General features: G+C 32.5%; 1 long non-coding RNA gene across 1 annotated transcript; it reads right to left on the bottom strand.

Moving 5' to 3' along the window:
• Positions 1-6,255: 6,255 nt before the first annotated feature.
• Positions 6,256-23,334, bottom strand: LOC143256723 (uncharacterized). The gene is made up of 3 exons (XR_013031456.1): positions 23,273-23,334; positions 19,022-19,090; positions 6,256-6,655 (listed from the first exon to the last, which is right to left on the bottom strand). It is a non-coding gene; the product is annotated as an uncharacterized LOC143256723 (long non-coding RNA).
• Between the last annotated feature and the right edge of the window lie 2,115 nt (positions 23,335-25,449).

Genomic DNA, 25,449 nt, shown 5'->3' with positions numbered 1-25,449 from the left:
AAAAGAAACACCTGTTTAATGGTGTGTCATTCTTTTCCGGATGTTTAATGGACTAGATCCTCAGATAACTGTTTAACGTGTTATAATATGTTATACGACGCAATTTAAAATATGTAGTATGTATCAAAGATGAAACATATAACATATTATTTTCAAGGTTCGAACGTTTCGGATTAACTTATTACATCTTCAGCGAATCTGAAAATTGCGTTACAAGAATGATAATTTTTAAACTTACATTACAATAATCTTCAGGTTTTGACTTCTGTATTAAAGAAAGTCTCATCATAGCGAAAGACTGCCTAGCCTTTAACGATATACAAAGTTTTCTTCATATTTAAAATGTTCACACTGTAATGTATATATAAACATCGTTTTATCCCTTCAGCTGTTGTGTAATGTATATATAAACACCGTTTTATCCCTTCAGCTGTTGTGTAATGTATATATAAACATCGTTTTATCCGTTCAGCTGTTGTGTAATGTATATATAAACATCGTTTTATCCCTTCAGCTGTTGTGTAATGTATATATAAACATTGCTTTATCCGTTCATATATTGCTTTTCTTAATAACTAAGTAAATTAATTATTGTATTATAATTTTAATAATAATCATCTTTGTAACATGATTTTCAGATTTCACTGATGATTGAATAAGTTTTTCCGAACGTTCGAACTTTGTAAAGAAAATGTTTTATGTTTTAGCAACCGTATTCATTTTCATTATTAAACTTCAGTTTCACCATCATGAATTTGTTGCTAATGTAATCCGTATAATTAAAATAAAATAATTTATGTTCTTTATTAGTTGTCGGGCAACATGGGGACGAATTATAACTTCAGTGACTTTCAAAAATTATGGGAGCCAGTTAATAGGAACTTTGATGACTCAAACTGCACAACTTTGTAAGAGGGAAAATATTAAATATTATTAAAGCATGGCAATTATTCCACACGATTCATCACGTAAATGGAACATAGGTTGAAAAATAACTAAGAATTAACGTGCTGTGTGTGTCAAGTTGTCTTTCCGAGAAACGAAGCTTAACTGCCAGCATGCCTTGCCTTTTAGAAAATAACAGAATTAAAGCGTTTCCAAAAGGAAAAAGTTGAACTATACGTTGCTAAGCTACTTCTATTGATTTTTGTTTTCATTTTTATTCAACTACTGTATGTGGGCTTTTTAGGAGCTCATAGATTTGTTCTGGATTCACTGAATAATTTCCTTTATGACCTTGTATTCTTAAAAGAAAAAGAAAAGAAAAGAAAACTGAATACATTAATTATGTATAGATTAAAATACAGCTACAAAAGTATATATTATGGTGGTTATTTAAAAACGAACCAAGATAACTGGACCTCTGAATTTAACAAATGTGTATAAATACACGCAATAATGGTCAAGAAAAAATAAACATTGTGATGAAAATACGCAGCCAGAGAAAGTTGAGTGAAATAAGGTGCAACAGCTTTTAACGGTTAATATTGATCCATAAGTCTAACCAAGCACAACGTTCCTGGTAATATTATCGCAGAAACATGTTAGGGCTTATTTGTGTACTTTACGGGGACATCTTTAATTTACAGATTGTGTTAAATAAATTATCACATTACATTATTCAGAATTAATCGAATTATATATCCCAGAATATCTAAAACTTATGGACAGCTTAGTTTGTTTCTTTGTTGTTAAGCACAATGGGCTATTTTTGCTTTGCCAGCCAGGGGTGTCAAAACCCTGTTTCTTGCGTTGTAAGTGTGCAGACGCACTGCTGTGTTACTGGGGGTAGCTAGTGTAAAAAATAAATCTCTCGTAGATTTGATACTATTTAAAACTATTCTCGTTTACATTAAGTTTTCTATCTGCACTTACATTTGCTAAATTCACTTAACTGAGCAATTAGGCAAAGTAGAAAACAAATATAATTATTAATTTTTCTGATCAAAATTAAATTAACTATATAAGTTAAAAGTAATATTAAAATGTAACTTAGTTACCTATAAGTTAATGAAGATAGTTGTTATAAATAAATAATTGAGAAAGATAAACCTTATTCTAAATAGAAGGCCTTGAATCACTCCTGCTGTCCACGATAGTTTCGTCCACAATTCCAATAATATCTTCTGATGGTCTGTAAGCTCCGGAAGTTAGAGTTAGGACTAAATCCTAAAACTAAGTTAGCAGTGCTAATTTTTTTTGTAAATGCAATATTAATTTTGTTAGTATTTTGAAAATAATTGAAACAAGTTGGTGAGAGTGTTTTCATGAAGGTGACTTTAAAGTAAGCTAGAATATATATTAGTTATAAAAATTAGAGTAGCTTTATATGAATGTCTAGCGATTCCCAATACACGTAAATTGGATATCCGTTTTAGCGTACATGCATCTGCAGTATTATATGAACAACTTCATGAGTTAGTGGACATTTCAAAAAGCAACAAAATTCCACAGTTCTGAGAATTGTGTCTGTAAGCTGTTTGTTGAATACTTAAATAGCAGGACACCAGTGTACAATTATCCATAACAATAACGAATGACTTATAATTATTGATCTCCCGAAACAGACCTTTTAACTTCAATTTGCTTAACAACAAAAATAAATAACTTCCAGCTTGCGTTATTGTACGATGAATAGAGTTGGTTAGGTGAAAACAAGCGTCAATACTTTCAACATGGCAACAAAATATTGGTTTACTAAATTATAAAATATTATAACAATAAGACATTGGTTGATTAAGTTTTAAAATTTCAAAGCAGCAAAGTATTAATTTAATAAAGTGTAAACTATCGCAAATAAAGTTAATCAAAGTAATCTAACACACAGTATCGCAGGTCTTAGTGTCAATAGCAGTAGCGTTTACAAGCAGGTTACTAGACATTTAAATCACATTTCTCATTCACATAGAGCTGGTCTTGTCTGTTTGTTTTTCAAGCTCACGCAAAGCTACACGAAAGCCACCTGTGCTGTCTACAATTTAACAGTGTAATACTAGAGGGAAGGCAGCTAGTCATCACCGCCCACCGCTAACTTTTAAATTAGTCTTTTAGCAACGAATAATGAGATTGACCGTTACGTTATGACGTCCCACGACTGAAAGGGCGAACAAGCTTGGTGGGACTGGGACTCGAAACCGCGACCCTCAGACTGCGAGTGAAGTGCCCTAACTACCATGCCGCGCCATAGGTCTAGTCTGGTGGTTGGCATGTTAACAGTGTGAATCTAAAGGTTCATGGATCACGCCTCATTTTTGTATTAAAAACTCGTTTTACACTTTGAGGCTGTAAATGCGGCTATAAGAGTGTCCGCCAAAGCACATTTTTTAGAAGCACAATAAAGGCTTAACTCTGAGTGGAGTAATAATTCGGATCCACAATCTCCACTTAATCTGTGATATTGCTACGGTTGTCACAAATGTTGGAATGTTGTCATTCTTAGCTCAATATTTGTTATTGAAACTCGAACTAACAGCAACGTTTTTTGTTTTTTTTGTTCAGCCTACCAACTTTTACATTATATTTTTACCGAGACTGCCATTTTTATATAAATTTAATTAATTTTTTATACAGCTAAATATTTTATTCTCACTAGGTTGTTTTAGTACAGATTCGGTCAATCAAGAGTAGCCCACAAGGTGGCAGTGGGTACTGTCGACCAGTTGCCTTCCCTGTAGTTTATCAGACAGTTATGTGCTGATCGTTCTTCCGTATGAAACTATCACACATAAAATATTATGTCGATATACAGTATGTAATTCACCAAAAAATCCCATTGCGGTAAAATTTATCATTTTAGTCGCAGGTTGATTAGTGACCAAATAATGCTTAAAATAATGTATAACTACATATTTAACAAGTTTAAGAGGCATTCTTTGAAAGGAATCTTCTTTGTTTCTTGTACTATGAATTTTAGCCCCTACGACATACATAAAACATAGTCAGGTGTGTCTTATGGAATAATTTATAAACTGCTCAAAAAATTAGAGGAACAAGTACGTTTTCTTCAGTGATGTCGAGAAAACCCACTTTTGGATTAAAATATAAATGTAAAAACGGCTCGTTTGGGTTGAGAAATTTTTTTTACGTAGAGGAGCGAACAACGTTTCGGCATATATAAGTTCGTTTTCTTATATAATTTTTCTCAGTGTTTCAAATGTGATAATATTTTTATTTTTTTTAGGTAATTTGCCTCATTTCAGTTCCATCTGTATCCATTTCTTAATGTATGATGAACGGTAAAACATGGAGAAATAAAAATTTAAAATGACCAGTATCACCAAAACTGATATTCCATACTTTAAACAGTTTACATGGGTTTATTCAAGAAATGTTTGATTTATCACACTTCGAATCAGCCTTTTGATGTTATCTTGGGGTATGGTAGCCCACTCATCTACCAGGGCTTGTCGGAGTTCATGTACATTCTGAGGAGGGTGCTGGCGTTCACTAACACGCCTTGACAACATATCCCAACATCGGATTTAAATCTGGAGATCTGGCAGGCCACTCAAAGTCTCTATTCCTTCCTCGTCAAGGATCTCCATACACAGCCAAGCCATGTGGGCTCGCGCGTTAACCTGCATGAGAATGAACTCATCACCGACAGCACAGGCAAAAAGGTTTCATAATGGGTTCCAGAAATTCGTCTCTATTTCGTCGTGCATTTAGGGCACCCTGTTGAGTATGATTAAGTACATGCGGCCACTTAAGCATGTGCCTGCCCAGACCATTACAGAACCTTCACCATAAGTATCGGCTTGCACAATGTTACAAGCGTAAAACTGCTCTCCTTAGCGTCTCCACACTCTCGCACGTCCATCATCACGAGCCACAGTGAATCTGCTCTTGTCTGTCTACAGCACGGTGGCCCATTGACGAAGCTTCCAGTACGGGTGTTGAAAAGCAAGTTCTAACCTGGCTGCACGGTGTTGCGCTGTCAGAATAACGCCTCTTGTAGGCCGCCTGGTCCAATGAAGTTCTTCGTGCAGACTTTTTCAAACTGTTTGGGTCGACTTACGGGTTCCAGTGGAATGCTAAAAGTCATTTTGCAGTGATCAAGCCGTAGCTAACCTATCCCACAGAGCGGTAGTCACGATGTAGCGGTCCTCTCTGGCTGTTGTACAGCGATGATGGCAATGACCTGGTCTCCTGCCATAAGAGTTTGTCTCCTAGTAGTGTCGCCAAAGTCGATTGATGACGTGTGGGTGACACACTGACGCGCTGTGCCACCTTTCTTTGGGTCTGGTCATCCTCCAGCATCTGCACCGCCTTCTCCACTTCATTCTCTGTCAGATGGCGCCTGACTGCTTGGGTATATAATATGAAGGTACACACTGACAAAACGAGCCGCGAAAAATTCATGTTGGTGTTTGTTTCGAAAATTAATGAGGAATGCATAGTTTCACGCAACAGCCTTATATAGGGTACCTTGAGTTGTATTCTCCTTGAGTGAGGTGAGTTTCGTTTGAGTTGCTTCAAACTTCACTCGCATTCTTAAACAATACACTTGTAGACGAATGGATATGCTTTTCATACATAATTTAGTTATGACAAAAATATACTGAAACATGTACTTCATTCTTTTTGAGCAGTATATGCTTGAAGACATTTAGCTAAGAATTAATTCTATTTCAATAAGAACTAGTTATTCTGTTGATACCATTTGTTACTCGGAAAGAAATATAAGCCCATGTATTCAGCTAATAAAATATATTTCATGTAGACGGTTTTAATATTTGCTTATATTTGCTAAGTGCAGTGTTATAGAAATCGTGTGTTCAAAACTGAAAAAAAACAACAGTGATTTATTTATTAATTAATCTCGTTTTTGAAGATTGTCAGATACTGTATTACGGAGAAGTAACTAGATTTTTGGCTGAGTCTTTAGAGAAACGATAGGAACAAGACACAGGCTGTAGCCAATCAAATTCGAGCTCAAGTTAAATTAAACATTTGAAAATACGTGTCTGTGCGTATGGCAACTAGATAAAAAAAAGAGAGTTAGATTTATTCGTGGGCTTTCATAAAAGTACTTCTAGCTCTATTAGACTGCAGTTAAAAGTTGTGTTACACATAATCTATGTATTTGAAGAAAATAGTATCTTACGAAAAGAATCTATAAAGAAATTCTCAATAAAGTTTTAGCCGCTAAATATGGCAACCTATATTTTCAAAAGCAGTCTCTGTGGCATCTCACAAAACCCTAGTAAATCTGGCAAATAAAGGATTGGTTTGGTTTGTTTTGAACTTCGAGCAAAACTAAACGAGGGTTATCTGCGCTAGCCGTCTCTAATTTTAGAGTGTCAGACAAGAGGAAAAGCAGTTAGTCATCGCCACACGCAGCCAACTATTGGGCTACTATTTTACCAATGAATAGTAAGAATGACCGCACATTATAACGCCGACACGGCTGAAAGGGTTAGCATTTTTGGTGTGACGGGGATTCGAACCCTCGCCCCTCAGATTACGAATCGAGTGCCTTAACTACCTGGCCATGCCGAGCACAAATATAGGAAAGGTAACAATATATTTATATATATAAAGTTCTCTCTCTCTCAGGTGCGTGCGCTATCCACGTGGTTGACAGCCACTCGCATTTCAACAAGGGATGGAATATACCCAAAATAATTCCAGGAAATTAATGACTTAAGTAGACCTGTGAATAATCAAGAGAAGAGAAAGTTAGGTTGTCTTTATTAATGTTCAAAACTGAAAGACATCAAACATCTGAAATATCCTGTAGCTGCTAATGAAATAGCAAACTCGTTATATACCCATTATATACCAGCGTATCTTAAAATCTGCGGAAAGCTTCAAGTAGTTAGTTTTGAATAATCTCTAGACACTGCTGTTACAGTAGATATATGGGAACAACTCAAGTTGAACGTTGATCGATAACGTGCGTGACTTGTATAAACGTCACGTTATTGTAGATATATGTTCGTGTTTATATTGACGTTCAATAAATGATACAAACCCTTTTCTATGCATTTTATAGCTTAGAAAAAAATCCCTTCACATAATGCCTTAAAATATGGCGGAAAGACAGAGATAAATTTAGTAACTTTTTCAGTAGCGACTTAAAAGAATCAAACTCCTCTAATTTTCTATTAAGTTTTGAACGTTGAACCAGCACTCAAAACAAAATTATTAAGAACTCCTTAATTCTTATTTGAATCAACCTGAAAGGAGCGTTACACTGCTAAACGCTAATATAAATAATTTTAATTATTCGTGAGTATCTTAAAATATTAAATTAATAGTCGAAGTTTGTTTGTTCGTTTTTTTTAAATTTCGCACAAAGTTACTCGAGGGCTATCTGTGCTACCCGTCCCTAAGTTATCAATGTAAAACTAGAGAGAAGGCAGCTAGTCATCACCACTCACCGCCAACTCTTGGGCTACTCTTTTACCAACGAATAGTGGGATTAATCGTCACATTATAATGCCCCCACAGCTAAAAGAGCTGTTTGGCACGAAGGGGATGCGAATCCGCGACCCTCAGATTACGAGTCGCACGCCTTAACACGCTTGGCTATGCCGGGCCTGATATTCGAAATACCAATAAGTTGATTATAAGCTAACTTTATGGAACACTGTATTCAACGATTTATTATAAGCAGTACAACAAAAATAAAGAGTTTCATATGCATGATAAACAGAGTGACAAATGTTTATGAAGTTGTTTATTGAACTTTGTACAAACTCAGAAAGATAGCCGTCCCTAATTTAACAGTGGAAGACAAGTAACGGCAGCTTGTCATCACCACTCACTGCCAACACTTTTACCAAGGAATAGTGGGGTTCATCGTTGTGTTATAACGTCCTTGAGGCTGAAAGGGCAAGCATATTAAGTAGGACGGGGGATTCGAACCCACGACCCTCAGATTCGAAATCAAGCTCCCTAGCTACCTGGTCACGTATAAAGTAATGAATCATTGAGGTATTGGATTTGCTTATATTAAGTATTTTAGGATAGACGTGCCGTATCATTCACTAAACATTACGTATAGAGTATGTATCTTATAGTTTTAAAAATAACAATTTGTTTAACAAGGCAGAAGAGATTTTTAAATAAACATTCTCTTCAGATTCATATGTTTTTCTAAATTGGTTTGTAGGAAACATATTTATGTTATGTTATATAGAAATTCAGAGTTAGATTTAAATTTTTCGAATGAATGGTATATTATTTCTTAAGTAAAGAGACCCAGCATAACTAGGAGGTTAGGGCGCTCGACTCGTAATTTGAGGGTTGCGGGTTCTAATCCTCATCACAATAAACATGCTCGCCATTTCAGCCTCGAGGGCATTATAATGTGACGGACAATTCCTCTATTCATTGGTAAAAGAGTTGCCCAAGAGTTGACGGTGGGTAGTGATGACTAACTGCTTTGCCTCTAGTCTTAAACTGCTAAATTAGGGACAACTAGCGCAGATCGCCCTAGTGTAGCTTTGCGCAAAATTCTAAAACAAACAAACAGTCATAAGTAAAGACGGCTAGTACAGGTAGTTCTCGTGTAGCTTTGAGCAAAACAATCTATTAATTATATGTTGTGGAAAATAACTACGTTATCATATGTTAATTATATGCGTATTCAGCTTTTATACAAACAGATTAGTTTAATGCAAGCAAATTGCGTTTATTTTGACTTAACCGATTTTTAAAAAACTGCTACAGAAACATGACCAAGTTCAAAATATTTTATTTCCTGTTGTTCTGTTACTTGTACTTGTAGTTGTAATTTTCCAAACATGAATTACCCCTGAAGATGAATATTTGAGGGGAGTAAGAACAATCAAGTCAGATAGTTAATGGAACCTCATAAGAACAATCAAGTCAAAGAGCTAATGGCACCTGATAAGAACAATCAGTCAGAGGTTTAAAGGTGCTTCATAAGAACAATCAAATCAGCGGGATAATGGAACCTCATAAGAACAATCAAGTAATAAGGTTAATGGCACTGTTTAAAAATCGATCAAATCCTATTATTCAGTTAGAAGAAAATAATAAAAGGGGGCGGAGGTAGGTGTGTTTATTAATTTACAAGCAAACAAAAAAACTTAATTAAGTGTTCTTTAGTAGATGTAATTTGTAGAAACGCTTGGTTAGTCGAATGGCCTTATTACGTTGTCATAGTTCAAAAGTAAGAAATGGTAATTATTAGTAACACATTCCAGGAACCTCGCTACACTATAAACGTTTTGAGTTATATTAATGTTTTGAGAGTATACTTTGATTTTATATATACAAATAATGAAATCTTAAAATGTTGGATAAGTTGGTTTGATTTTCTAAGATTTCATGTAGAATGTTGTTGTGCAAACATACTGTATATACTTATTGTTTACACTAACATACTCTATATACTTACATACTGTATATACTTACATACTGTATATACTTATAAACTGTATATTCTCACATACTGTATATACTTATCTACTGTATATACTTACATGCTGTATATACTTACGTACTGTATATACTTATCTACTGTATATACTTACATGCTGTATATACTTACGTACTGTATATACTTACATGCTGTATATACTTACATACTGTATATACTTACATACTGTATATACTTATGGTTTAAAACTTTATTCATGTTTCTTGCTTTTTTATACAAAGTTAAAGTTTATTTTTAACATAAGCTGAGAGTACCTGTGAAGGAGACACATATTGTATAAAGTACCTGTGAAGGAGGCACATATTGTATAAAGTACCTGTGAAGGAGGCACATATTGTATAAAGTACCTGTAAAGGAGACACATATTGTATAAAGTACCTGTGAAGGAAACACATATTGTATAAAGTACCTGTGAAGGAGACACATATTGTATAAAGTACCTGTGAAGGAGACACATATTGTATAAAGTACCTGTGAAGGAGACACATATTGTATAAAGTACCTGTGAAGGAGGCACATATTGTATAAAGGATAATATTACATAATGATCTCTTTCTTTATTTATTAAAATTCCTAATGGCTTCAGTATATGCTACTTGCATATCTTGGTTTCCGGAAGATAATGTATGTCTCATCAAAAAAATTGAAATGTCTCGATTACCGTGATTTTTGGTCCAATGGTGTACGATAGAAATTTTGCTCAAGGACCAAAAATGATGGTAATCAAGATAGCCAGCTATGGATGTTGGAAGCCATTCTTCTATAAAAAGAAAAGCAAAATTGTATTCAATTTCAGAATAATTTTTTATTCTTTTCGGGTAAAAATCCTAAAACAAGATAGCTTATGTTGGCTGTCGGACAATTTCCAGTTACTGTGCCAAACATTCCGTTAATAAAGCCAGTCAACTCTAGGTAATACATGCTAAAACACACATTGTTTAATTATTTCTAGCAGCAGAGTGATAACACGTTAGTAAAATGTTTGATTTTGATTCGCTTATTTTCAAGAGTCCTACAAAATATGAACATGTACACAACCAATGTTTTATAGAAATACTTCGTCTACATAAAGATGACAAACAGAAGATATTAAGTTGCCTTTTTATAGATGTTCAGAAATGTATTCATAATGAACGTCCCACAGGTAACGACTTAATGTTTCTGGGCGACACTTACAGAGACGATATTGGAAGACTATAAAAATTGAAAAGGGTAACACAAGTGAGGTGTGTGTGACACTCAATGTTTTGATGAAGGTTTTGTTTGTCCAGAGTGTTAAGAAATTATTAAGTTTACCGTCACCATTCTCGCGATATTAGAGAATTAAAACACTAACAAAATAGATTAAAATAGGTTGCATCCATAGATTCAATAGGAAATAGTTTGTGGCAAAGGTTAATAGATTGAATGTCATATTATTTGCAGAGGGACTGGTAGAACCAATGACAGAGAATTTACAGTGTCTGTTGGGGGAGAGAGAAAATCACGCTTTCATTGATCAGGCATCTAACAATTTTATCCATTAGTACCCAAGGTGTGAGCTAAATCTGAAAACAAAAAACAGTTCCATTAGCTTATAGGAAAATAATTAAAGTTAAAATTATTAATACCGAGTGCAGTCGTTAAGTCTGGATTTATCGCTTGTAAAGGGAGCACATAATGACAAGTGGATCCTTCATGACATAAGCCTAGAGTGCAAGGGGATTGTTTAGTATTCATGTGAGATAAGCTGATTGGCTGGAACAATGTTTGAGTTGTTAATTAATGGTAGTATTAAACTACTGAGTTCTGTTTTTAAGTTTCTATTTCATAAAGGGTTCAGCGTTTTTGATATAAAAAATGTTTTTTTCTTCCTTCAAGAATTTGTCTAGAGCGACAAGACAGTAATCGTCTCAGTCTGTTGAGGTTATGTTTTCCACAGTGCGGAATCACGTAATTTTACCAGTATATTTCAGTCTTCTCGTCCCAAAACGTCTTTCATTTTTTTTTTATTTCTAACGTAAATCTGTTTAGTAGAACATGTTTCAATTTTTTTTCTGTATGTTTATTTTAACGTGTTCTTTGTTAAGTATTGACTAGGATGGGACGTCAACATTAAACATTTTGGCAAGTTATCTGATGTGTTCCCTAGTTTATCCGCGTAAGACAGGCGTAAGGGAGAAACAAGTTGTTATTGATGTAGCTATTTGTTTCCTTATCTATTCTGCTGAATTTTCAGTCACAAAAATGTTCTTGGATTGTTTGTGGACGTTCTCAGAAGGACAAGTCATAAAACTGAACGATAATAATGTGTCATTTTGGTGTCGCTATGACATTATTCTGATGCAAAAAACATTGATTGTTAGCAATGTAAACAAAATAACTAAAAATCAAATATTATTCATATTTGAATAAGACCTAAAACAGTCTTAATTTGCATTGCATTGTTAGTAAAAACAATAAATTCTGAAGATACTATTATTCAAACATTAAACTTATAAATATCAATAGCAAGAACTGTAAGACATTCATTTTGAAACGTAATTAATCACAGAGAGGTCATTACAATGTGACGGTGAATCCCATTATTCGTTGGCAAAAAACTAGCTCAGGAGTTGACGGTGTGTGGTGATGACTACTTGCCTTCCCTCTAGACTTACACTGCTAAATTAAGGACGACTAGAGCAGATATCCTCGTGTAGCTTTGAACAAATTAAAAAAAACAACAACAAACAATTATTAAAATCTGATAGTAGTTTATAAAAACTGAAACTATATCGTTATGTGAGAAGAATCTCAAACTTGCTATTGTTATAGCTTAGTAACGACTGTCTTTTCAAAATCTGAAGCCCGAATGCTTACTGAAGTGAAAGGTTAAATAATCTCATTTTCTGAGCATTAAGGCTAAAGTTTACCAAAGTAACCTTTGTCCCTAATTAGATTACAATCACTATTTAATTCTTAGTGATTATAACTCATTACGTCATAAAAGAAGTTTTATTTTAATAACTTCGGTAAAATAACTTAGAGGTACATATGTAAGGTATTTACACTAACTGAAGCGTAATACATGTGTTTAGGATTAAATCAAAGTTAACGATATTGCTTACATTTTAACTAGAATTCTTGTAGTGTTATTGATAAAGCGTAAAACATTAACTTCAATAAATAACTGTTACACGAGATAGTTTGTTGGAAATGTTAACATAAAAAGTATGTTTGAAGTTCAAAAAATTAATTACAAGTTTTGAAGTGGCTTTATAATATGTTATGCATAATTTTAAATGAACAAGTGCATGTGGGTAAAGTATTTATATGATGTACTAAACGATCTATGAGAATCCTTAAAATTAGTTTAATCAGGATAATTTATTAACTGAAAAAGTTAGTTTTAATGTACTATAGCAGTAGATTTTAGCTCAGATTGTAGACTTGATGAATGGTGAAAAACATGTAGATGTGAAAGAATATAAGAAAGATCAGTTATTATCTTTTACATCGAAGGTCCATTATACAGATCCACTGTAAAATACGGATCAGCTTGACGTGTGAAGTAAATTACTCCTATCTATCTGTATTGTTAGACAGCAGAATAGTTTTGTTTGTTTGTTTGTTTTGGTATTTCGCACAAAGCTACTCGAGGGCTATCTGTGCTAGCCGTCCCTAATTTAGCAGTGTAAGACTAGAGGGAAGGCAGCTAGTCATCACCACCCACCGCCAACTCTTGGGCTACTCTTTTACCAACGAATAGTGGGATTGACCGTCACGTTATAACGCCCCCACGGCTGGGAGGGCGAGCATGTTTGGTGCGACCGGGATTCGAAACCGCGACCCTCGTATTAAGAGTTGAACGCCTTAACACACTTGGCCAGGCAAAAACTGATAAGTACAATATGATTGAAACATTTGAAGGAAATTCAAATTACAGTTTTCTCTTCATGTTAAATGTTAATTTAACCCGCGACCCTCGGATTACGAGTCGCACGCCTTACGCGCTTGGCCATGCCGGGCCTTTACTGGAGAAAATTGAGTTAAGGTTTCTAGGGTGTTTAACGTTATAAAATGTAGATAAAAAATTTACATGTTGACTAAGCACTTGTTTTCATTTTATAAGTTTTAAAAAAATATTTCGTCAACACAAAACTTTCATTCTTTTGATTCTTTTTCCTGTTTATATTGTCGTAAGTACACAAATAAAATAAGGCAGTTTCATATTTTTGTTTCACAGTGTTATTTCGTGCACATAGTAAGAGGATCTCGAAAGGAATGTTCTATCTCTACTGTTTATCTTCTCTGGGATCGAACCGTCCACCCACACATGAAGGGGAGGAGAGGATCTTAGTGTTTCGATGTGTTTCTGAGACGCTACAACATATAACTTTCACCTTTGATTACTATAAAGAGTGACCATAGGATACTACCATGGTCCATCGGCTAATTTTATGTGGCTTGAGTCTAAAGCACATCCATATTGGTCGTTTTCATTAGATGTCTGATGCTGGTGTTTCTGTACAGCATTCACGAAACCTTGGCATAGTTCCACTGTCCTATTTTGATAGTTGGTCCAAATTTAGGACTTTATTGTGCATGGAGGTACTGAATTTTTTTTTCTCATGAATATTCCAAATACAAACTACCAAGGACGGACGACACAGTCACCTTCTTACTTTACTGCTTTGGCTTGTTTATTATCACGTTATATATTATCATGATAATATTACATTCTCTGTCAGAAACTACTCTTTCTAAAATACTTCCTTTTTTTCTTCTTTATTCAAAAAGAATAAAGTCATCTTCGGTCATCGAAGAAGGTCGAAACGTTGTTCGTTCTTCTATGTAAAATATTTTCTCAACCCAAACGAGCCGTTTTTGCATATAAATTTCTCAACAAGTGGATTTTTCGACATCACAGACCGGAAGCATGTCAGCTTTCGAGTTGAAGTGTAGGCTGTATTTGCCATGTTTCAAAAATATTGGAATGTACATTTTTTAAACTGGTATTTCTTATTTTATTTTAATTTTGAAGTTTAGAGAACTTAGTTTGTGTGATAATTTTATAATAAATAATTTGACGCTGTAAGAAAAGTTGTGTTGAACACCAAGGTACCACTTCTAGTATTATGATATTTAAAAAGTTGCAAAAGTTCAGTTTGCTAGGACTTGGTAGCAGTTGTTATTGAAGAAAAGTAACACATCGCCAAGCCTAACATCATATATTAGGCCTAAATTAATGGTTAATTTAAGGTTTAGCTCCAAGAAGTTCTAGCACTAACATAACGATAGATATATACATCTTATTTTCTTTTTGAAGAATAAGAGTTGATGTTGAAGGTTAGCAGTTAGACCAAGAAAATTATCCGGGTAGATAAAAGGCTTTTGTTTCGTTTTGCTATGTTAAAAATCTAAGGTAGCATTATGACGAGAGAATAGTTTTGAATTTAAGATTTAGAGAACTTAAAATGATGGGATCAGGCACCAGATACTGAGATAGGCAATTTAATTTTTAAGGTAATTATCATGTGTAATGAGTTGATATTGATAGTTCAGAGCAGCACTTTACAGTTACAAAAGTTTAATGCTAACAGGAGAGTTATGTTTTGCTAAAAAAAATAGAGGGTGGTTTGAAAAGTCAGTTTTTATCATTTTCAAGCCAGGATCGTATGTGTGCAAGAATAGCTTTCCAAAGGAATCTTTACTGCAAAAATAGTTGAGTAGATAGTCACTGTATGCATTGAACATAAGACAGTTATGCTGAAGATTAAACCATATGTTCCTGATTTTTTAGTGTCATTATTAAAATTAAGAGTAAGTTTCAATATTATGTTAAAATGCTTAGTAAAGCAACTGTTCTGTATTAAATAATACATTGTATGATTTCATTGCAAACCTAAAGATAATTATTGTGCTCTCATCTTGGCACAGTCTAAAGTTTCATGTTATGTAGGGTTAATGTAAAAATTCCATCTTGGTGTCTTATATTTATAGTGATCATCTTTGTTCTGTTCATACTGGCAAAGCATGTAACCTGTAACCACATTTTAGATTAAAATGAGTATTTAATAGTCATGCATATTGTGAGAGAAAATATTTAAATGATTTAGCTTTTTCCTTGATGTAATATCAAATGCCTTGTTAAACCTTAGAAAACCAGGTTTTTAAATGTTTAGTAAATATTTGTACTAAAAATGCAAAATAATTAAATCTCATTACTGTTATTCATTGGACATTTTCAACTTAATGGCAGTTACTTCATTGGAAGATAAAAGTGCTTATTCTAAGGTGTTTATATTTTGGTTTTTTGTCCATGATGCCAATGTGGCAAATGTGAATATGAGAAATACTTTGGCAGGAATTTATATCAATAATCAGGTGTATGGTTGGCTTTCTTCAAAAAAAATTTCAATAGAAGATAATAGAGCCTGTTGAGATCAACAAAAAAAAGTTTTTCAAAGTACTACATTGTAACATAATCATTTTTCATGTAACAAATGTTTCCACATACACAAAGGAAACTATTTTCAAATTTCTATACCCAGAATGTATTGCTTATATTTCCAAAGGAGAACAAAGAGTGGTTTGGCTAATTTATGTTATCTGAAATTCTTCTGTTGGCTATTCAAAATTAGATACAGAACCCTACTTTTTTTTAGTATTTGGCTCCAATTTATAAAATACTCATTCAGTCTCATCCTAACTCTTTCAGTGTTGTAGATTCTACAGTAAACAATTTCATAGTGCAACTTCTTTACAAAGTATAAAATCCACCAGCTATCAACAGGAATTTTGTTTGTGTGAATTTTCAGTATCATAAACTTGCATCTTCTGGTCTTACTGTCTTCAGTTTATAAAAAATTTTACCTGGATTTATAATTCCAAACAGTCAACTGTCAACTGCTAGCTCTATTGAACTGACTCCAGTTACTTGATAACTCTCTTCCTTAGAAAGATGACATAAACACACTTTCAATTTTCACAAATTAGCTAACTGAACAAAACTGTGTGGAAAGAAGAAAAACTACTTTGGACCAATGGTAAAACCCTTTTGTTTCTCAAATAAACATTGAAGTCTTAATATGAATTTGAGACCCATATACAAGAATTATAATTTCTAAGTTAGTTGATATTAATAAAATAATGGTTTACATCAATTATTTGGAAAATGGACTTGAATAATTTGTTCAGTAAGCATGTCAAGAAATTTTATCCTATCTCTTTATGACAATTCAAACCTAAGATAATCTGCTAGCTTTATTGAACTCTCTCCAGTAACTTGATAATAACTCTCTTCCTTAGAAAGATGACAAAAACACACTTTCAATTTTCACGAATTAGCTTACTGGACAAAATAATTCAAGTCCATTTTCCAAATAATTAATTTAAACCATTATTTTATTAATATCAGCTAAGTTAGAAATTGTAATTTTGTATATGGGTCTAAAATTCATATTAAGACTTCAAGGTTTGAAAACAAAGGGTTTTACCATTGGTCCAAAGTAGGTTTTTTTTTCTGTCCACATAATTTGTTCATTTGTCAGAAAAAAAATACTGGATATAATACAAGGGAGCCATGAAAATTTAAAATTCTGAACTGCAGCAGTCTTACATAAGGAAATGCATGTCTTTGAATCTCAGATGAACACTTTACATAAATTTAAATATCCTTTGATTTCACCAATCTTCAGTAACACATAACAAATATTCAAAGTTTGACTGCTAGCTGTAGGAAGAATGTTTAACATAATAAAAGTTGCTTAACCTGTTATATTTATGTCTTTAGTTTGAGGCTACAGTAATATAAGTTATGGGCTCTGTTAGTTCATGTGTGGAGTATTCTGTGCTGCATTGCAGAAACCGTCATGACCAAATGTTAAAAATCATGAAATGCGTGAATGAATGTGTATATGTGTGTGTATATATATATGTTCAACTTATTTACAAAATAGTTACAGGTTTTGTCCTGAAATAAATAATTTTGGAAGAAAAAAGTTTATTTTAATTAGAACTTCATGTAATTATTTTTTTAACTCAAATTACCTACTTGTTTCAAAATATATTTACCAAAGTTAATTTAGATCATTTCTTTGCATATTTTAAATCATGTGACCATGCATTACAATTTGTTCTTGCAAAATGGCACTGAAAGTGATGTTTGTACCAATCTTTCTCACATTTATTCAGAATTGTGTATCATAACACTGGAGCAAAGCATTCCCATTCTTGACTTTTGTAATGGCCTAAATGCACTGCTACTACAACCAGGGTCACACAAAAACAATTCATTAAAATATAACAAAAATTTAAAATAAAAACTTTCAAACAACTATAATGGTAATATTATCACAAAAAATAATTTAACCCATGTTAAATTGGACAAGTACAGCAAAAAGGAAAAACACTTAGGCCAGTATTCCTGACACGCATTAACCATCTTTTGGGCACAATACAGCATTGCATGAAAATAAGCTGTATTCACATTAGTTCTGAGACAAAACACAGCTTCTTAAGTGACTTGTACACCATTTCAGTTAAAGCAATTCCATAACATTTTCAAAACTTATTGGGCTGATACAACAATCAATCACATAAACATGGTGTACCATGTAAAAATGATTAGTTTATTTACAAATAACCTAAAATAATTTTTATCCAGTATTTATTATGATTATTATCTCACTGCCTACACGAGTCTTAAATCAATGGACAGCCGATACTGCCAATGCAAAAATATCACAAGCTATACATCTGGTACAATATCAGTTTGATAAATCTTCTGCGATCCATTCTTTGTTCTTTAAATCTACAAATCATTCTTGATTGAAATGAAACTTACTCAGTTTTGCACAAATGGTTGAGATTTTTCTCACTGAATTGCACTACAAAACATGTACATTTTCTTCATCACACAACATTATTCCTTAACCTATGCACTCTCCAAAATTCTAATTACTACTGATTATGAATAACAGCTACAAAGAAATTACAAACAATCAGTATCAGGGACATGATTTTCATAAACAATGGCTTAGTTCGCTTATAATTAAGTTTTGATAAAGCTTGCATGAAACTTCACACACTTAGAGAATATATTTTATATATGGGAAATTAAAACAATGGTATTTTAAACTGTTCAATTTTAATTTACAATTAGTCTTGTAAGAGTTCAATCTTTATAACACTCAGCACATGCATCAACTGAATTTTAACGTGCCCATCATCTGAACTCACTCATTTTGTTAAGATCAGTTTTTATTAATAATTGAATTGGAGTAAATGCATTTTTGGATAGCCAATAATATTAATAGTTATATATCAGTCAATAACAGATGTATAGTACAAAAAAGGTGCCACTTTGAACTATAACCTTTAGTAGACTTGCTGTATGGTATCAAAAGTATTCTCCTTTAGCTTTCTTATACTCACAACAATCAGAAATAATAATTGATTTTCAAAATTAATGCGGTAAGAATTACTTTCCACAACTTTTCCAAAATTAAGGATTTCCAAGCCCAGATTTAAAATTATGTATTTTCCCTGACTTTTCAGGACTCTATGCAACCTTGCATACAGAACTATCAAACTAGCAGATACAACCACAAAAATTAGTTAAGTACATGTATTTTAACCTACCTGAGGCTCCATGTTTTTATTCCACACATTCACAGATACTCAGATGACTTGTAATTATACTGCTAAGCCCTGTAAGAAATACAATAATAATTTTGTTCACACCTAGCTTCATGTCAAGAAAATACAAACAATATACAAATTTGAATGAAGAACAAGATTTTCACACTAATATATAATTAAAGGATTTCAAATGAATGACAGTATTATCCAATCTTATTTTATTGCTATCTCATTTAAATTTGGCATGTTAAAATATTTGTACCTGAATGTTTTAAATAATATTGTCTTGTAAATAGTTTAACTAGTGAAGAAGATGGAGATCAAGACTGAAAACCTTATGATTTTAAAAAAAACTTTGGCTTAATACATAACTTCAACTTTATTCTTGTGTCCACTTCATGTTTTAATGAATCTGCAACTAAGTTAGATTCAATTTATTTTTTTATCATTTAATGTTCAAAATCTGATAAATAAAAAGTTATTTATTGAAAGAGTGAAATTTACAGTCCCACTTTTTGGGCTTTTGTAAATTTATTTTAATTAGACATACAAATTAACAGGTTTATGAGACATAAAACTAGTTAACTGAAATTAACCTATTATTAACAGAAGGAACTGACAGATTTTAAATGCTTTAAAAAATTCTGAAAGATGACTGACACACCAAAATATTTTGAATATTTTAGCTTCTGATTATTTCTTGTTACATCATCAGCTACAGCTTCCTGGAAAACAAGATTATCAGGAACTATACAGCCAAAAGACATTACATTTTAATAAATGAGTTTTCCATGTTCTTTACTAAATCTGAGAACACACAGCCAAGAGTTTAGGACAGGAAAAAGCTCTTAAACCACACTTAAGTCTATATGGTGTAAGTGCTTATTAAGAAAGTGGATACTACAATAAGGAGAGCCTTTTGAACCAAACAGCCATTGTGATAAAGTTAGGCATATCTCATGAAGTTACTAACAAGATGAAAAACAAGAATTTGGTACTAATAAAGGTTCAGGAGAACAGATTTTACACCATTCTGACAACATTTCAAAATCAATAACTATTTTCATTAGAAGAATGTCTACAAATACTAGATTTACAGCCATTACATTCAAACATACAGAGTGTACTTGTCAAGTCCCGCAATACAGATTCAATAGGTTTCTGTGACTTTGTTTTTGTTTAAATGCAGTCTTCAAAGAAAACACTCAAAATAGAGTGGAGAATTTAGTACAAATATCAGACCTTATCCTTTGCAACAGCTTATTGCAATACAAATTGCAAGTTTGGATACACTGTTTGATCACAGCTATCAGACAACAAGTTTTCTCACAGACACATGTTTTCAAAAGTGTTTTTAATCCCTACATACTTTTAACAGACTCGTATTTCATTTTTACTTTCTCTTGATCAAAGACTGAAAAGCTTGTGATTATAAAGGTTCAGAGTCAATTATTACTCTACACAGAGTATATCTAAAAATCTTTTTTCAAAATTAAATGTCAAAACAAACCAAATTAATTGTTTACTGTATACTGTTTATACATTGTATGTGAATAACAAAAGCTTGAAGTTTCTAAAATAAATTACTATAACTGATCAAATCAAATTAAATAAAAATAAGATTACAGATAATATCACTAAGACATGACAAGGATTAAAGAAACCCTCCTATATACATGATGCACTTAGCTTTCCAAAGTTTTGGTGAAAAACATGATATATTATCTGTTTTTACATATGTAGCACTTACTTTTAAAAGTTTTAACTTTGTTCAATATAGTTGTGCAGGCAGGAATGAATCTTTTAGTAGCACTACTATCTCTAAATTCTATAATTCACTTTTTCATTTAATCTTTGTATGCAATAAACAATTTTTTTTAAATAATGGCTTGATTTTTCCTTAGTTGGATATGTCATACAGTGTATTTTTTTACCTAACATGTGAATCTTCTCTGTAAAGTACTGCTTTCCTGAAATTGTAAACTACCAAAACAGGAACATCACAAAGTATGAAGGACACTTCAACTTTTACCTATCACGAAACCAATAAATAGTCACATTGCTTAACTTACAAATATGTCTTGCTCATGCCATATGTAATGTAACTGTTGAGAACCTTCTAAGTATGTTTAGTTTAGCATCCAAATCTACCAGGTGCAGCAACTGCTCCATAACTTGAGCAATTTGTTGCTATATGCTTCCAAAAAAGTTAGTCTGCACAATGGATACATTAACATCTACTGTTCAAAGTCCCAGAAATTAGGACATCCAGTTCAAGACAAATCTGTTTTTGATGCAAGTTCAGTTACCTGGACAACATCAGAACAAATGCTGTGGTCCATTCTGAAGATATTCTTCCATAATAAAACTGTCTTAATACATAAGTGAGGATAATGCAAGTATCCTAAGGTAAAAAAAATGAAAAATTTAAAGTATTTGTACTAATTTAACATTTGTGATGAAATCACAAGATTACTCATCTTTCAAGTTAAGCCATAGTCATCTATTTCACCTTTATGCAATTCAACTTCACAGAAAATCAAAAATTGTGTTGTTTAATGCTAGCAAGATACAGTGAAATAGTCCTAATAATTTTGTTTTCACACACTGATATTCCCCACTCTTCAAATAACATAAACTGAACTTATCTTTATTTTTTACTCTTTACAGGGTAGTGTCTAAAATATGTCAAAGTACTACAAGTTTTCAAGTGATGTACTTAACTGGTTTCTAATTCTATAACATGCAATAACCAAATTGCATGTTTATCACACTACACGTGGTTTGACTGAGTACATGGCAGTTATAGTTTTAAAATCACATTGGAATTAAAATAAGTTTTATTAATTAAACTAATAAAGAGTAAAAGCTACTAGAGAGGAAAATATTAATCTTTTTGAAAAATTAGTACATTCATCAAAGATAACAGCAGTTTACACTTAGCCACTTTAAACTATCTGGATAGGTATGTCTGTTCTTTCAACACCACAATAAAAACTTGTACAAGTTTGACATTCTTAGATAATACTATTGTTCAAAAATATCACACTTTGAGAAAGGTTAGAAATCTTGTATATACTAAGACTCCTGGCCTGATTTATTTAAACATTTGAAAGTCATTGGGAGGAGGTTGTAACTGAAAACTTCCAATGTTCCAAGTTTTTAGAAAAAAGTAAAAATCCAGGAAATGATAGATTAATAAGCATGACATTTATTCTTGTTTATCCTACTGCATTCCTTTTTGGAGATAATGAGAAAAAACTCTTTGAAGGTTGTTAAAATGTTTCAAATCTTTATCGAGACTTTAAAATATGGTTTTATTGTCTCACTGATTAATAGGCTTTTGGCTTGTTTCAATGAAGGGTACTCTTGATAGTCTGCATTGTCTTCTAGACAGCTAATATAAAGTTTTTTACAATAGGTTGATTATTAAATCAGAATCTTAAAACTTGGAGAGTAGTTCAAAATGTGAATTAAAAATTGGCTTAATGTGAAAAATGTAACCCTTCAAAAGTATAGCTCACTGAGTTTGACTACGTGTGTATTATGAAACTGACACAAGCTTTCCCTAATGGTGACATACAAACATTACTGTTGTGAAAGACTGTGTACATTTGTGGTAATAGCTAATCGTAAGATGTAACCTCTTAGTCTAACTAGAAAATAAAAACCCTTTCTTGATCTTGAAAACAAGTCAGTTCATAAGATATAGTTAAAACAATTTGTTGTTAATTATTGATTGATATTGAGATGTAGTTTAATTTTCAAACAAAGTGTTATTCTCCAGTACTTTTACCTAATTTCTTTGACATTTATTTAAATTAGTCACATTTAGATTTATGTTGCATTATTAAAGTTTGCACCTAGTCTTGGCCAGGCACAGGTTAAATTGTTCGTAAGAAATTGAGCAATACAAAAAAAAAGTCAGACAAGAATACAAAAGTTAAGTGAAACATAAAAGTGACTCGAAAGCAAAACTGGATATTTCTCTGAAATATCTCAAATTATTCAACAAACAAACGCACGGACAGTCATATAGAGATGGCAGAAAGAAAGACTAGAATACAAGCTACACTGTAGAAAATTGATAAATATATGAGGTATATATTGTTTAATGTATTCGATTTATATTTCAAATTTTAATTAAGGATCTCTAAAATTCACTATTTAAAACACACTGAGAAATTATACTTGTATTTAATGACAATGGGAGTTGAACCTAAATTGGATGTTAAAGGTAGATTACTTTACCTGGTAAATAAACCTTATCTATTGATGTGAGCACCCGTCCGCCATGACACTACATGTCCAGAAAATAAGTAAGTAGTGTATCAGAGTAACACAATCAGTGAATAACAAGAAAAATACTTACAAAGTAAACTAACGATTGAGAAGAACTCTTTTGTAATATTAGCATTTAGGATAAATGCCTGTATTATAACAGGAGTATTTAGGATGGATGTCTGTATTATAACAATATTATTTAGGGTGTATTCTGTATTATAATAGGATTGATCAGGATAGATGTTTGTATTATAATAGGATTGTTTAGGATGAATGTCTGTGTATTATAACAGGAGTATTTAGGATGGATGTCTGTATTATAACAATATTAGGGTGGATTCTGTATTATAATAGGATTGTTTAGGATGAATGTCTATTATAACAGGATTATTTAGGATGGATGTCTGCATTATAATAGGAGTATTTAGGATGGATGTCTGTATTATAATAGGAGTATTTAGGATGAGTGTCTCTATTATAATAGGAGTATTTAGGATGGATGTCTGTATTATAATAGGAGTATTTAGGATGAGTGTCTCTATTATAATAGGAGTATTTAGAATGAATGCCTGTATCATAATAAAGAGTTTTCTTAGGATGGATGTCTGTATTAGAATAGAAGTATTGAGACTGGATACATAATGGATACAAGTAATACCACTTGTCTGTATTACTTTATAGCTGCTTATTTATGAAATACACAGAGGTTCAGTTCGCTATATAAAAACGAGTTTGAAACCTCGCCACGTCGTTACACTCCATGTTATTTCATGCCTTATTTGATGACTGTGCATCTTTAAAATGGTCTCTGAATCGTAATTTACATTGCAAGAGTTCGTATCTTAAAGTTGTTTGTTCCAAATCACACTTCCATGCATGTTTTTCATGCTTTCTATAGTTTATAGGATCAAATATTTCCAAGCCCCTACTTCAATAACACAAACTCACAGATATCTATGTGCATAGTGTCCAGCGATTTGACCGGCATATTTTCGTATGGAGTAACATAAATATCCATTTCATTCTGTAGCTGTTTGAGGTATACGACAATTGAACGGAAGACATGACTGGAATTCTTATTTGGTGAACCCATACTTTGTTGGCTTCGTTTTCAGAGAGAGATATTTCTTTATTATGTTGCAAACTTCTTACATATCTTTTTCTGGACAGTCCTAATGCTTCAAAATGATCCACTTTCCTTTGTTTTCAAATGCATTAAGTACAAGGATTGTATTAATTAATTTATTTGAACTACCACCACGTTTTTTTTTGTTTTTAAATTAATGTATAAGCATTTGGCTAAATAAGCTAAAACTTCTACACATATGAAATGTTAGATTTTGTTATTTATTAAACGTCTCGCACCTGTAGAAGGTTTAAATAATTCATCCAAAACTTGTGCATTAATTTTAAAAAAAGTACTGTAAACGTGGTGGAAGTTCAAATATTAATACAAATATGCGTACTCACGTTAAAAGACTGAAATGTTTCATTTTCCTTGCAGGAATTTCCAGTCTCTGATCTGATTACGTTTTAACGGTCTAAGTGTATAAATATTTGGCACTGAAAAGAGCTGATACTTACTCTTCCAAAAAAAGGATCACCAAATAATGTTAAAATGTAGACCTGATACATGGCATTCACTATGACTTTATTTTGGCCGTATTTTTTACAAGACTTATTGATTTATGTTTTCAAAGCCGTTTTAAAATAGCGCACTCAACTATGTGTCAACAGGTACACAGTGATGGTTATAAACGTTAAAACCATTGCGATGTTACTAAACACAGGACATACAACGAAAAAAAAGTACTGTAAACGTGGTGGAAGTTCAAATATTAATACAAATATGCGTACTCACGTTAAAAGACTGAAATGTTTCATTTTCCTTGCAGGAATTTCCAGTCTCTGATCTGATTACGTTTTAACGGTCTAAGTGTATAAATATTTGGCACTGAAAAGAGCTGATACTTACTCTTCCAAAAAATGGATCACCAAATAATGTTAAAATGTAGACCTGATACATGGCATTCACTATGACTTTATTTTGGCCGTATTTTTTACAAGACTTATTGATTTATGTTTTCAAAGCCGTTTTAAAATAGCGCACTCAACTGTGTGTCAACAGGTAGACAGTGATGGTT

The sequence above is a fragment of the Tachypleus tridentatus genome, chromosome 7 (genome assembly GCF_004210375.1).
Source record: "Tachypleus tridentatus isolate NWPU-2018 chromosome 7, ASM421037v1, whole genome shotgun sequence".
Lineage (NCBI taxonomy): Eukaryota > Metazoa > Arthropoda > Merostomata > Xiphosura > Limulidae > Tachypleus > Tachypleus tridentatus.
Note: the sequence above shows the minus strand (reverse complement) of the source record. Positions and strands in the feature narration are given on the sequence as shown.